Source organism: Hyperolius riggenbachi, chromosome 5 (genome assembly GCF_040937935.1).
Source record: "Hyperolius riggenbachi isolate aHypRig1 chromosome 5, aHypRig1.pri, whole genome shotgun sequence".
Lineage (NCBI taxonomy): Eukaryota > Metazoa > Chordata > Amphibia > Anura > Hyperoliidae > Hyperolius > Hyperolius riggenbachi.
In genome coordinates this window covers 198,540,991-198,553,562 of record NC_090650.1, presented here as the reverse complement: position 1 = coordinate 198,553,562, position 12,572 = coordinate 198,540,991, and the positions used below count along the sequence as shown (strand labels likewise).

General features: G+C 46.1%; 1 protein-coding gene across 1 annotated transcript in view; it reads right to left on the bottom strand.

Annotated features, from left to right (window-relative positions):
* The window catches only part of GOLGA4 (golgin A4), a 227,626-nt gene extending 215,285 nt beyond the window's left edge, over positions 1-12,341 (bottom strand). Inside the window, 1 exon segment of the mRNA XM_068236570.1 lies at positions 12,273-12,341. The gene's annotated coding sequence lies outside the window, so the exon portion shown is untranslated.
* Positions 12,342-12,572: the final 231 nt, after the last annotated feature.

The window sequence follows — 12,572 nt, the reverse complement described above, 5'->3', positions numbered from 1 at the left end:
GAGGTCATTAGTGGGGTTCCTATACTGTCCTGGCATTTTAGGGGCCCTAAACCGTGAGGAGTAGTCTTGAAACAAAATTTCTTAAAATGACCTGTGAAATCCTGAAGGTACTCATTGGACTTTGGGCCCCTTAGCGCAGTTAGGGTGCAAAAAAGTGCCACACATGTGGTATCGCCGTACTCGGGAGAAGTAGTACAATGTGTTTTGGGGTGTATTTTTAACCATACCCATGCTGGGTGGGAGAAATAACTCTGTAAATAGACAATTGTGTGTAAAAAATGAAAAAAAAATCAAAAGATTGTCATTTACAGAGGTATTTCTCCCACCCAGCATGGGTATGTGTAAAAATACACCCCAAAACACATTGTTTCAAGACTACTCCTCACATTGGTTTCAAGACTACTCCTCATGGTTTAGGGCCCCTAAAATGCCAGGGCAGTATAGGAACCCCACTAATGACCTCATTTTAGAAGGAAGACACCCCAAGGTATTCCGTTAGGAGTATGGTGAGTTCATAGAAGATTTTATTTTTTGTCACAAGTTAGCGGAAATTGATTTTAATTGTTTGTGAAAAAAAAGTGTCATTTTCCGCTAACTTGTGACAAAAAATAAAATCTTCTATGAACTCACCATACTCCTAACGGAATACCTTTGGGTGTCTTCTTTCTAGAATGGGGTCATTTGTGGGGTTCCTATCAGGGCTGTGGAGTCGGTCCAAAAATCCTCCGACTCCTCAGTTTAGGATTCCACCGACTCCGACTCCTCTAATTTGCATATTACAATTTTGTTGATTAAAAGTATGTAACATGAAATTCGTCTCTTAACTGCCAACGCTTAGGAATTTTACAAGACAACTGAAGTGAGAAGGATATGTAGACTACTATATTTATTCCTTTTAGACTAAAACTAGTCCTTGGTAAGAGTACTTGTAAAGGGTACAAACCGGAACAAAGAACATCTATCAGGCCCTAGGCAATGTAAGTGTGGGTACATGTAAGAATGATGTGCAGGTACTCTGCAGGGGAAGAAGGAGATTGTAAACAGACAACGCCTCTGTGTTCAATGTGCACAACATTCTCAGTGGATTCCCTGCAGCTCTGTGGGGAGTGCATATGTAGAGTATAGTACTACTGTGTAACAAAGTAAACCTGAGACAGATTAAATTAAAGTTTTATACATACCTGGGGCTTCCTCCAGCCGCCTTCAGGATAATCAGTCCCTCGTTGTCCTCCTCCACCACCTGGATCTTCTGCTATGAGTCCAGGTACTTGAGCCAGTCAGGCGTAGTGCGCATGCACACACTCCGCCGCCAGGAGCATACTACACCTGTGCAGCACTATTGCGCAGGTGCAGAATGTTCCTGGCTGTGGGAGCGGCATGCGGCTGGACAGCGCTGACTGGCTGAATTACCAGGACTCATAGCAGAAGATCCGGGTGGTGGAGGACAGCGAGGGACTGATTAGCCTGAAGGGGGCTGGAGGAAGACCCAGGTATGTATAAAACTTTACTTTTTATCCGTCTCAGTTACCCTTTAATTTGTAGTCACCAAACCAAATTTTAATAACATATCAAATTATTTGATTTCATCAGCAAAGGGAGTGCATACATTTGCATAAATCAGCATCAATGCAGAATTATTTCCACCTCATTGACCATCTCTATTAGTGACACGGCTACACATCAGGCTTTATACTTACAGCATAGATGTTATTTAGTATATATAAGAGATTCCTGTGTACACATCATATATACAGTCACAATCAGATATGTATATCTGACCTTAAAAATACGGGGACTGCTTTATTAAAAACCACTTTAGCGGTATGGACGAGCTCAGCTCGTCCATCACCGCCGGTGGCTGCCGCTCAGGCCCTGCTGGGCCGATTTGCTCGCTGTAAAAAGCAGCACACGCAGCCGGCACTTTGCCAGCCGCGTGTGCTGCCCGATCGCCGCTGCAGCGCGGCGATCCGCCGCGTGCAGCGGCGAAAGAGGGTCCCCCCAGCCGCCCGAGCCCTGCGCAGCCGGAACAAACAGTTCCGGCCAGCGCTGAGGGCTGGATCGGAGGCGGCTGACGTCAGGACGTCGGCTGACGTCCATGACGTCACTCCGCTCGTCGCCATGGCGACGAGCAAAACGAAACAAGGAAGGCCGCTCATTGCGGCCTTCCTTGTTACTGCGGATCGCCGGAGGCGATCAGAAATATGGGTTAGGAGCGCCCTCTAGTGGGCTTTCATGCAGCCAACTTTCAGTTGGCTGCATGAAATCGTTTTTTTTTTTATTAAAAAAAAACCCTCCCGCAGCTGCCCTGGCGATCTTAATAGAACGCCAGGGTGGTTAAAGCAGCACAAGTAACTAATTTTGATTGGTTTATTTCATTTTTGTGGACTAAGCACAGCTATTACTGTATTTATACTGTATATATACATTACTTTTAATGACTATTATCTGAGAAATAGAACATTTTATCATATCTTCTATTTTAATTACAGTTACAAATTCATTAGGAGTCAGAGTCGGTGCATTTTTTCCCGACTCCGACTCCGGGCACCCAAAATTGCACGACTCCGACTCCACAGCCCTGGTTCCTATACTGCCCTGGAATTTTAGGGGCCCTAAACCGTGAGGAGTAGTCTTGAAACCAAATGTCGCAAAATGACCTGTGAAATCCTAAAAGTACTCATTGGACTTTGGGCCCCTTAGCGTACTTAGGGTGTAAAAAAAGTGCCACACATGTGGTACCGCCGTACTCAGGAGAAGTAGTATAAGGAGTTTTGGGGTGTATTTTTACACATACCCATGCTGGGTGGGAGAAATATCTCTGTAAATGACAATTGTTTGATTTTTTTTTTTTACACACAATTGTCCATTTACAGAGAGATTTCTCCCACCCAGCATGGGTATGTGTAAAAATACACCCCAAAACAGATTATACTACTTTTCCTGAGTACGGCGGTACCACATGTGTGACACTTTTTTGCAGCCTAGGTGCGCTAAGGGGCCCAACGTCCTATTCACAGGTCATTTTGAGGCATTTGTTTTCTAGACTACTCCTCACAGTTTAGGTCCCCTAAAATGCCAGGGCAGTATAGGAACCCCACAAGTGACCCCATTTTAGAAAGAAGACACCCCAAGGTATTCCGTTAGGTGTATGGCGAGTTCATAGAAGATTTTATTTTTTGTCACAAGTTAGTGAAAAATGACACTTTGTGAAAAAAAAAATAAAAATCAATTTCCGCTAACTTTTGACAAAAAATAAAATCTTCTATGAACTCGTCATACACCTAACAGAATACCTTGGGGTGTCTTTTTTCTAAAATGGGGTCACTTGTGGGGTTCCTATACCGCCCTGGCATTTTACGGGCCTAAAACCGTAAGTAGTCTGGAAACCAAATGTCTCAAAATGACTGTTCAGGGGTATAAGCATCTGCAAATTTTGATGACAGGTGGTCTATGAGGGGGCGAATTTTGTGGAACCGGTCATAAGCAGGGTGGCCTTTTAGATGACAGGTTGTATTGGGCCTGATCTAATGGATAGGAGTGCTAGGGGGGTGACAGGAGGTGATTGATGGGTGTCTCAGGGGGTGGTTAGAGTGGAAAATAGATGCAATCAATGCACTCAGGAAGTGATCGGAAGGGGGTCTGAGGGTTTGGCCGAGTGATCAGGAGCCCACACGGGGCAAATTAGGGCCTGATCTGATGGGTAGGTGTGCTAGGGGGTGACTGATGGGTGTCTCAAGGTGTGATTAGAGGGGGGAATAGATGCAAGCAATGCACTGGCGAGGTGATCAGGGCTGGGGTCTGAGGGCGTTCTAAGGGTGTGGGCGGGTGATTGAGTGCCCTAGGGGCAGATAGGGGTCTAATCTGATAGGTAGCAGTGACAGGGGGTGATTGATGGGTAATTAGTGGGTGATTAGGGTAGAGAACAGATGTAAACACTGCACTTGGGAGGTGATCGGACGTCAGATCTGCGGGCGATCTATTGGTGGGGGTGGGTGATCAGATTGCCCGCAAGGGGCAGGTTAGGGGTTGGTTGATTGATGGGTGGCAGTGACAGGGGGTGATTGATGGGTGGCAGTGACAGGGGGTGATTGACGGGTGATTGACAGGTGATCCGTGGGTTATTACAGGGAAGAACAGATGTAAATATTGCACTGGCGAATTGATAAGGGGGGGGTCTGAGGCAATCTGAGCGTGTAGGCGGGTGATTGAGTGCCCGCAAGGGGCAGATTAGGGTCTGATCTGATGGGTAACAGTGACAGGTGGTGATAGGGGGTGATTGATGGGTGATTGATGGGTAATTGGTGGGTGTTTAGGGTAGAGAACAGATGTAAACACTGCACTTGGGAGGTGATCGGACGTCGGATCTGCGGGCGATCTATTGGTGTGGGTGGGTGATCAGATTGCCCGCAAGGGGCAGGTTAGGGGCTGATTGATGGGTGGCAGTGACTGGGTGATTGACAGGTGATCAGGGGGATAGATACATACAGGGGGGGGGGGTCTGGGGAGAATCTGAGGGGTGGAGGGGTGATCAGGAGGGGGCAGGGGGGGGATAAAAAAAAATAGCGTTGACAGATAGTGACAGGTAATGATTGATGGGTGATTAGGGGGGTGATTGGGTGCAAACAGGGGTCTGGGGGGTGGGCAGGGGGGGCTGAGGGGTGCTGTGGGCGATCTGGGGCAGGGGAGGGGAAATCAGTGTGCTTGGGTGCAACATAGGGTGGCTGCAGCCTGCCCTGGTGGTCCCTCGGACATTGGGACCACCAGGGCAGGAGGCAGCCTGTATAATACACTTTGTAAACATTACAAAGTGTATTATGCACTTTGTATGCGGCGATCCGGGTGCTAGTAACCCGCCGGCGTTTACGAACGGCCGGCGGGTTACAGCGCGAGGTGGGCGGAGCCAGTCCCCGGCGGCCGATCGCGTCACGAATGACGCGATCGCGCCGCCCATGCCCCTACAAGGACCACCGCCATTTGTCAATACGGCGGTCCTTGCGGGGTCCTCTTCCCGGCCGCCAATTGTCTATACGACGGTCGGGAAGTGGTTAATAAATCTAATTTCGGCTGGACGGCCACTTGTGTTCTTTATGTACCTTTCTGATGGTATAGGGTACCTTGGTGTATTATCCCTAATAGGCCCAAGGGTTTCCCTCAGGTTACTCTGACATTATATGGAGACATGCTGTCCTGACCTTTTGGTTGGCCCTGTGTTACAATGTAGTGACCTTTTAGGCTGTAAATATTTTCTTATAAGCATTTCCCAGTAAGCTTTTGTACATGCAATCCCCTAATTTTTCTAGTTAGCTGGGGCTGTGCTGGTTAGCTGCTCCAAGTTACATGCTGTTACTTCGGCTATCATTCATAAAAGGCTGTGCGGTAAAAAAAAAAAAAAATCTGGTCAGGAAAATACCCCATTCGGTATTTTAGACATTTGTGTGCTAAACTATAAACCTTTTCACAGCTGCGATAGAAGTGTGGTGTTTGACTGAAGCCCAAATGTAGGTAACATGAGAAGAGGGTTTTGTTACATTCCTGCTTCGTGCAGAGACAGAGGCATCCCCAACATCCCTTTAGATGTGCATGTTTTGTTATACTGCCTCTGCTTGCCCTGAATCTGCTCTGCATTTGTCTATTATTCTTTCTTAACAATCTATTTAATTGCCACAGCGTAGAAGAACTTCAAGAAACTTTACACAAGGCAGGCTCTCTGATGTGAAATACACATCTTAAAAGCAGGAACCCAAGAGGTTAACACAGCCCAAGGTATTTAGGGGAAGCCTTGTTTGTTCTGCTCTCACTGCTGCTGCCTGGGGGAGATCTCACTGCTTCTGCTTGTGAGTCTCCTTTAACTTTGCTCTTATCGCTCTCTTATCACTTCTTCAAAGCAGGTGGTTTGTTTCCGTGCCATTACTGCCTGCTCTAATCTTTATGAATTGACATTTACTGACGTGTTAAGTTAATTACCGCACAAGTCGGTAATTTACCTCACTGCTCAGGAATTTCAACTTTTCATGCGGTAACTGCTTTTATGAATGGACATTTTGGTAAGTGCTCAGTAAAGTCAGCTGTTTTCAATGCTTTATGAATTATATCCATTGTGAGAGATTGCAAACGTATGTATGTTCATGCCTTATCTCATGTATAATGTTCTATGATCTCTGTAATGTATACTTTCTATGTTTCTTCTCTCTTTTTGAAAATAAAAAACCTTTAAAAAAAAAAAAAAGTAGTGGTGTGAGACTGATCACAGACTGAGTTGTTGTAAGAAATCTTGGCTGTAGGTAAGGGTGCTTTCACACTGCATATGTCAACTCACTGCCCATACAATTCACAGTACTGCATTGTAACGGATCCTGTTATTATAACTCGCTGCATGCAGGCTCTGAATTAACATCTATGTCCAGTTTCCATTGCAGTTCACACACATTTTAACACGTGCTTTATGTAATGCACCACTGTAAATCCATCCTTCATCCTGACAGGCCCAGTGATCCTTACATGCTGTTGTTAAACACTGCAAGATCTTTTCTAGGGCCTGTTTCAGTTTATAAAATTACTGTCGAAATCATGCAATGTTCAAATCGCATCACCGAATTAACAATGCACTGCTGAACAAATATTAGCTTTCCTGCAAGTACGCAAAATAATTAATTTGGACGTTTCCGAATCCCAAATTCTTTCTCTCTGATTCAACTAGTAAACTTTGATGTGGGCGACATTTTTTTTACGTAAAAAATGAGAGCAGATGAGTAGAAAACTTGTCACCTGCTTAACCTAGGTGATAAAACATATTGCTCATCGCAAATTGAAGCTTTCTGCCCCATCTTTCATTTATTTTTCTAACTTTTTATTTAAAGTAAACAAAAATGTAGCAATTCCCCCATACAGACACACTTCCCCAAGCTTTTTTTTTTTTTTTTTTTATTTCCTTGTCCCACTCACTGGCTGGTATTGCCAGAAAACCAGAGCCAGACATCATGGAGCTCCCAACACCTCAACAATACCACCCTAGGTGGTCCATGACATGGAGAGAAGTCTGCAACAAGAGGGCAGAAATCTTTCCTCCTTCTCTCAAAGCCTTTGATCATGTAAAAGACAAGGGGCTCATCCCCATTTTGCTGCCTAAAAGGTGTTGGTAACTACCCCACACGTTTAGGAGCTTCCTTTAATAAAAAGACACCCTCCCCAGATGTCCTTGGCCTTTCCAAATAAATAGGTAAATGGGTCATTTATGGCCCTCTTCCTATTTAGAACAGAATTTTGTCTTCTTAAAACAGAAGGTATTTGCAATTTTTCAGGTTGGAATGAGCATTTTAGATGTCCCACAGTGCATCACTGCTAAATATGCAAATCATCCCTTTGTTAATATTACAGAACCAAATTAATCCAACATGCATACTACTGTTTGGGATTAATTGATTCTCATCACTGCATAGCATGGATTAATACAGCTATATGGGGTAAGACTTGAAACATCAAAAGTTACAGATTGCCCAGCAAGCTCATGGTGAACCAGAACTCCCAGGAATGTGGAAGGGGCTGAAAGGGTTCTAAAAGTGTCCTTACTGAGGGGCGTGGTCAGCTATGAGCGAGTGAAGACGTGTCTCACCCCTGCTCCTCCGGTTCAGCTCGTATCCTGACACATCCTGGCCTCCCTTGGCAACATCAGCGCAACCGAAGCACACCAGCTGGAAGCAGACACCACCAGCTCTCTTCCGACCCCAGGCATGACAAAAACGGGCCCTGACAGAGCCGCTGAGGTGGCAGAGAAGCTGGCCAAATACGCACATGGTGCAGGGCAAGATGGCGCCTTCCCAGCTCACTGAACCAGTGGCAGAGAACAGCGCTTCTCCAACAGCTCCTGAGACAAACACGGAGGAGACAGCAATCAGTTCACGCACCAGAGGGGGACAAACTGTGAGTAAGGACTTAGTTCCTAAACAACAAAGGGGCAAAAACAAGCAGACTAAGGGCAAGCAAGTACAGGCATCCAGTGTGGAGGAGTCGACATGGAGGAGGGGGAACCCACTAGATCTGAACTTCTAGAAGCCATTAAAGCCATACAAGTTACTGTAACTACAAGGCTGGACAATCTGCAATCAGATCTATCTCTAGTAAAAGCTGACTTGAGAAACCTATGTGAAAGAGCAGCAGAATCTGACAGGAGCATCAGTGATTTAGAGCAGGGGTCCCCAACCTTTTCCAGCCCGGGGACCACTTTCTGACCAAATTTTTTTTCCGGGGACCGCTGCGGGTGTTACGGGCGCAGCATAGCTACCATAGTTGCCCCAGTATGGCTAGTATAGTTACCCCAGAATAGCTAGCATAGTGCCCCAGTATAGCTAGTATAGTCCCATTATGGGTAGGTAGTGCCCCAGTATAGCTAGTATAGTGCCCAGTATAGCTAGTATAGTGGCCAGTATAGCTAGTATAGTCCCAGTATAGCTAGTATAGTGCCCAGTATAGCTAATATAGTGCCCAGTATGGGTAGGTAATGCCCCAGTATAGCTAGTATAGTGCCCAGTATGGCTAGTATAGTAGTAGTTGTAGTGTGTACAGCGCTCCCACTATGTGGCACAGAACAACGAGTAACCATACAGCCCTATATCACACAGATACCAACACACACTGTATATTGAATATCCAGCACAGAGTCCCGTATCTATAATGGCGTGCAGCATATAACTATACAACACAAGAAAGAACCTCATATTATAAATCTATACGTTAAGATTCATGCCCAGGTCTTAAATAAGGAACCATACACACAAAAGAAAAGAAAAGAACTATCTAGGCCACAAAAGACATAATTCCAATAACAACTCAGATCTCAATGAAAAAAATCATAAATCCTTTATTGATAAACAAACCAGTTATAAAAACAATTAAAACTACTCCTCTGGTACGTGCCAATTATAATTGGTACTGTCTCCCACTGGTATTGAAATCAGATAAATTACACCAGCATTAAATAATTCATCAAATCTCCCTGGCATAGCAAAGTGCCACAAAATATACTAGTTCCCAATACAGAGCTAACCATAGTATATATACTCCAATGAATACTAAAGTGCAATTGTGACTAGAATCTACCTGTGTGCATGCCTGCGTCCCCACCTAAAAATGCGGGCGCACGCATACACACAGAGTATGTGAATCAATGTGCGTGTAAAGCAGAGACACCTCTCCTATAGTCTTCCCAAACACTGTGAAATAAATAATTGTGAAAAAAAACTTTTAACTGTGCAAAGATAAAAGACAACACTTATTGCTAAATGCTCCACAGCCTATCCTGTAGAACCTATCGAAAGTGACAAGAAAAAGTGCTAAGTGCAATGCATGAAAAAATCGTCTTCAATATACATGAGGAAAAAATAGTGTCCTGAAAAAGTGCAATGTGCAAATGATTGGATTAATGAAATGTGTATCATAAAGCACCCCTTACCAGAGAGAAGTATGCCCGGAGGGAGACCCAGAGGATCGCCTTGCACGGAACGCCTTGCGCGTGGCCTCAGGCGCGACGGCAGTTGAGACGCAGATGTCAGAGAAGCGGATCAGGACGTTTTACTGTATATATGATATGCGCATATCTTTTTTTTTTATACATGTGAGTGCAATTTTATCTTTTTATGAATTATATTAAATGGGATTACGCTATGGAAGTTTCTTCTCTGAGTTCTTTAAGGAAGAAATAGCTGACACAAGTGAATGATACCTAAAGCGCAGTTGCTGGTCTGAGAACTGTCAGCCAACAAATCTGGTGAGCGTTTACTTATTCACTTGGTGGCGAGGACTGCATGTGTTGGTACGCACACGGAGGGTGTTTACGCTAATTCAGGCCCTCACTGGTGAAGGGAGATATGTGACAGTTTTGTCAAACTGGATTACGCAATGTGCTTTCCCTTTCCCTTTTTTCTGAGTGATAAATAGGGTGAAGTCTGTAAGGAAAGCGGCTACTTGGAGTAATAATCAAGCGAGTTTGCTGGTATTTATGTTATCAGCCCCTGCACATCGGTGAGAGTATAACTATTAATGGTGGAACTGTTCCTATATCTGAAAGTCTGTTTGCAATCATTTGTGGAGTGGACTACGATTATTATGGACAACTGGACTTTGTGATAGTTATATGCTGCACGCCATTATAGATACGGGACTCTGTGCTGGATATTCAATATACAGTGTGTGTTGGTATCTGTGTGATATAGGGCTGTATGGTTACTCGTTGTTGTGTGCCACATAGTGGAAGCGCTGTACACACTACAACTACTACTCTTTTTTAGGGAGGTGATACCCCCAACGTGTATAGCGATCCACTAGGGTGGAGTTACCATAGTCTTTGACAAACAGTATTGGCCTGGTAATAGAGGAGCGCCCATACCACACAAACTTTTCATATGGCTAGTATAGTGCCCAGTATAGCTAGTATAGTGCCCAGTATAGCGCCCTAGTATGGGTAGTATAGTGCCCCTCCGGATGCTGTTACCTTAGCCGGCGGCCGCTTAATCTATATTCCCCTCTCATGTCCTGTAGCAGCACACCCCGCAGCTGCTGTGTGAGGAGGCAAGAAGCAGGAGAGAGTGGTTTCCATAGTAATGGCGATACACATCGCCGCTACAGGAAGCCGCTGCCCTGCTTCCTGCCTCTTCACATAGCAGCCGGGGCGCGCTGCTACATGGACATGAGAGGGGAATATAGATTAAGCGGCCGCTGGCTAAGGTAACAGCAGCGCGGGGGGGGGGGGGGGTGCGCGCAAGAGGACAGTCCCGCAGCCCAAATGCAAACGTCCCATAGACCAGCAGTGGGCCACGGACCGGTGGTTGGGGACCCCTGATTTAGAGGGCACTGTTAAGCCACTACAAGCTGCACAAGCTAACGCTCATAAGATCACTGATCAGCACACTCTCAAACTAGATGACTTAGAGAATAGATCACGCAGATCCAATCTTCACTTTGTCGGGTTCCCTGAAAAATCAGAAGGCAACTCCCCTGAAACTTTTCTAGAAGAATGGCTGAAACATGCAATTCCTAACATGGCGTTATCACATACCTTCTCTATTGAGCGAGCGCACAGAGTTCCTGGTGATCCCCCAAAACCTGGTGCCACTCCTAGGCCTATGGTAGCGAAGTTTCTAAACTATAGAGACCAGGGTCAGACTGGGACACTAAGGGCCCACCAAGGAAGTTTCAACCTGGGGCCTGCCCCCCTCTCCTTCTCCTCCCCACAAGCAGATATCCCCACAAAATGCAATCAGTTTGGCGGCAGATATCCCCACAAATTGCAATTAGATTGGCAGCAGATATCCCCACAAAATGCAATTAGATTGGCAGCAGATATCCCCACAAAGGCAGGTCCCCAGTTAGTGGGGGCCCCCATGCTGGAATGGGGGCAGTGGGCACAGTTCGGCGAGGAGGGGGGGGAGCCTCCCCCCCCTCACCTAGAGCCCCCCTTTCGCACTCCCCCCAGTTAGGTTAGGCAGAGAGCCAGGTCTAAGTTCCCCGCAACTTGGAAGGGGGGAAATTGGGCACCCCCCTTCCGCGCTCCCCCCTCCAGAATTGCAGCGGCAGCGAGCGGGAATCACTTACTGGGATCAGAGAGCTCTGCGTGCCACTGCTGGTCTGGTCTCCTGCACTGCACTGTCCAATCACGCTCTCACATGAAGTACTGCGAGAGCGTGATTGGACAGTGCAGTGCAGAAGACCAGACCAGCGGCACACAGAGCTATCGATCTTACTCGGTAAGCTATTCCTCGCTGCTGCCGCTGGCTGGCTGCAATTCTAGAGGGGGGGAGGGCGGAAGGGGGGCCCTAGGTGAGGAAAGGGGGGGAGGCTTCCTACCCTCCCCGCTGCTCTGTGCCCAATTTCCCCCCTTCCTGCGCTGTGCCCCCCTCCTCAGCACTGGGGCCCCCAGGAGGCGGGACGGCCGGGGCCTACCGATGTAAAAATCGGCAGTTCGGTGGCTCAGTCCGAGCCTGATAGAGACAAACTTGAAATCCTGCGGAAAGCTAGCGTAGCCCCAGATCTGGAATTTAACGGCTCCACCATATCCCTCTATCAGGACTTTTTCTCTGAGGTTCAAAGATTACGCGCCACTTACATGGCAGTGAAAGCGGGCTAAACAAATCATATATGCCATGGTGTTCCCTGTAAAACTTCGGGTCCAATACCAAAATGAAACTCTCTTTTCTTTGCTGCACCATCTGAGGCTGTCACATGGATGGAAAGCCAGGGAAAACCTGTCCCTATCCTAGCTGAAAAAGGGAAAAAACTTTTACCTGAGATGATGGATTAACATTTTGTTTGCTCTCTGCAGTCTCTATATTGCAACACATGGAAATATTACCGTTTCTCTGAAGTGGCTGATAGCCACACTGCATCTCGGCATATGTATATAACCGTTTTTCCTTTTGCAGGGCAGTTTATCACATACTCAAGGATTACATGTACTATGTGGGCCCCTGTACCTTCGGTGACTTTGCATTTACGTTTACTTTAAAGCCTTTTATGAGTTGAAGATTTTAGTTAAACTGCTGTTATTATAAGACTGTCTGTCAATTTTCTCTGTGTTTACTTCT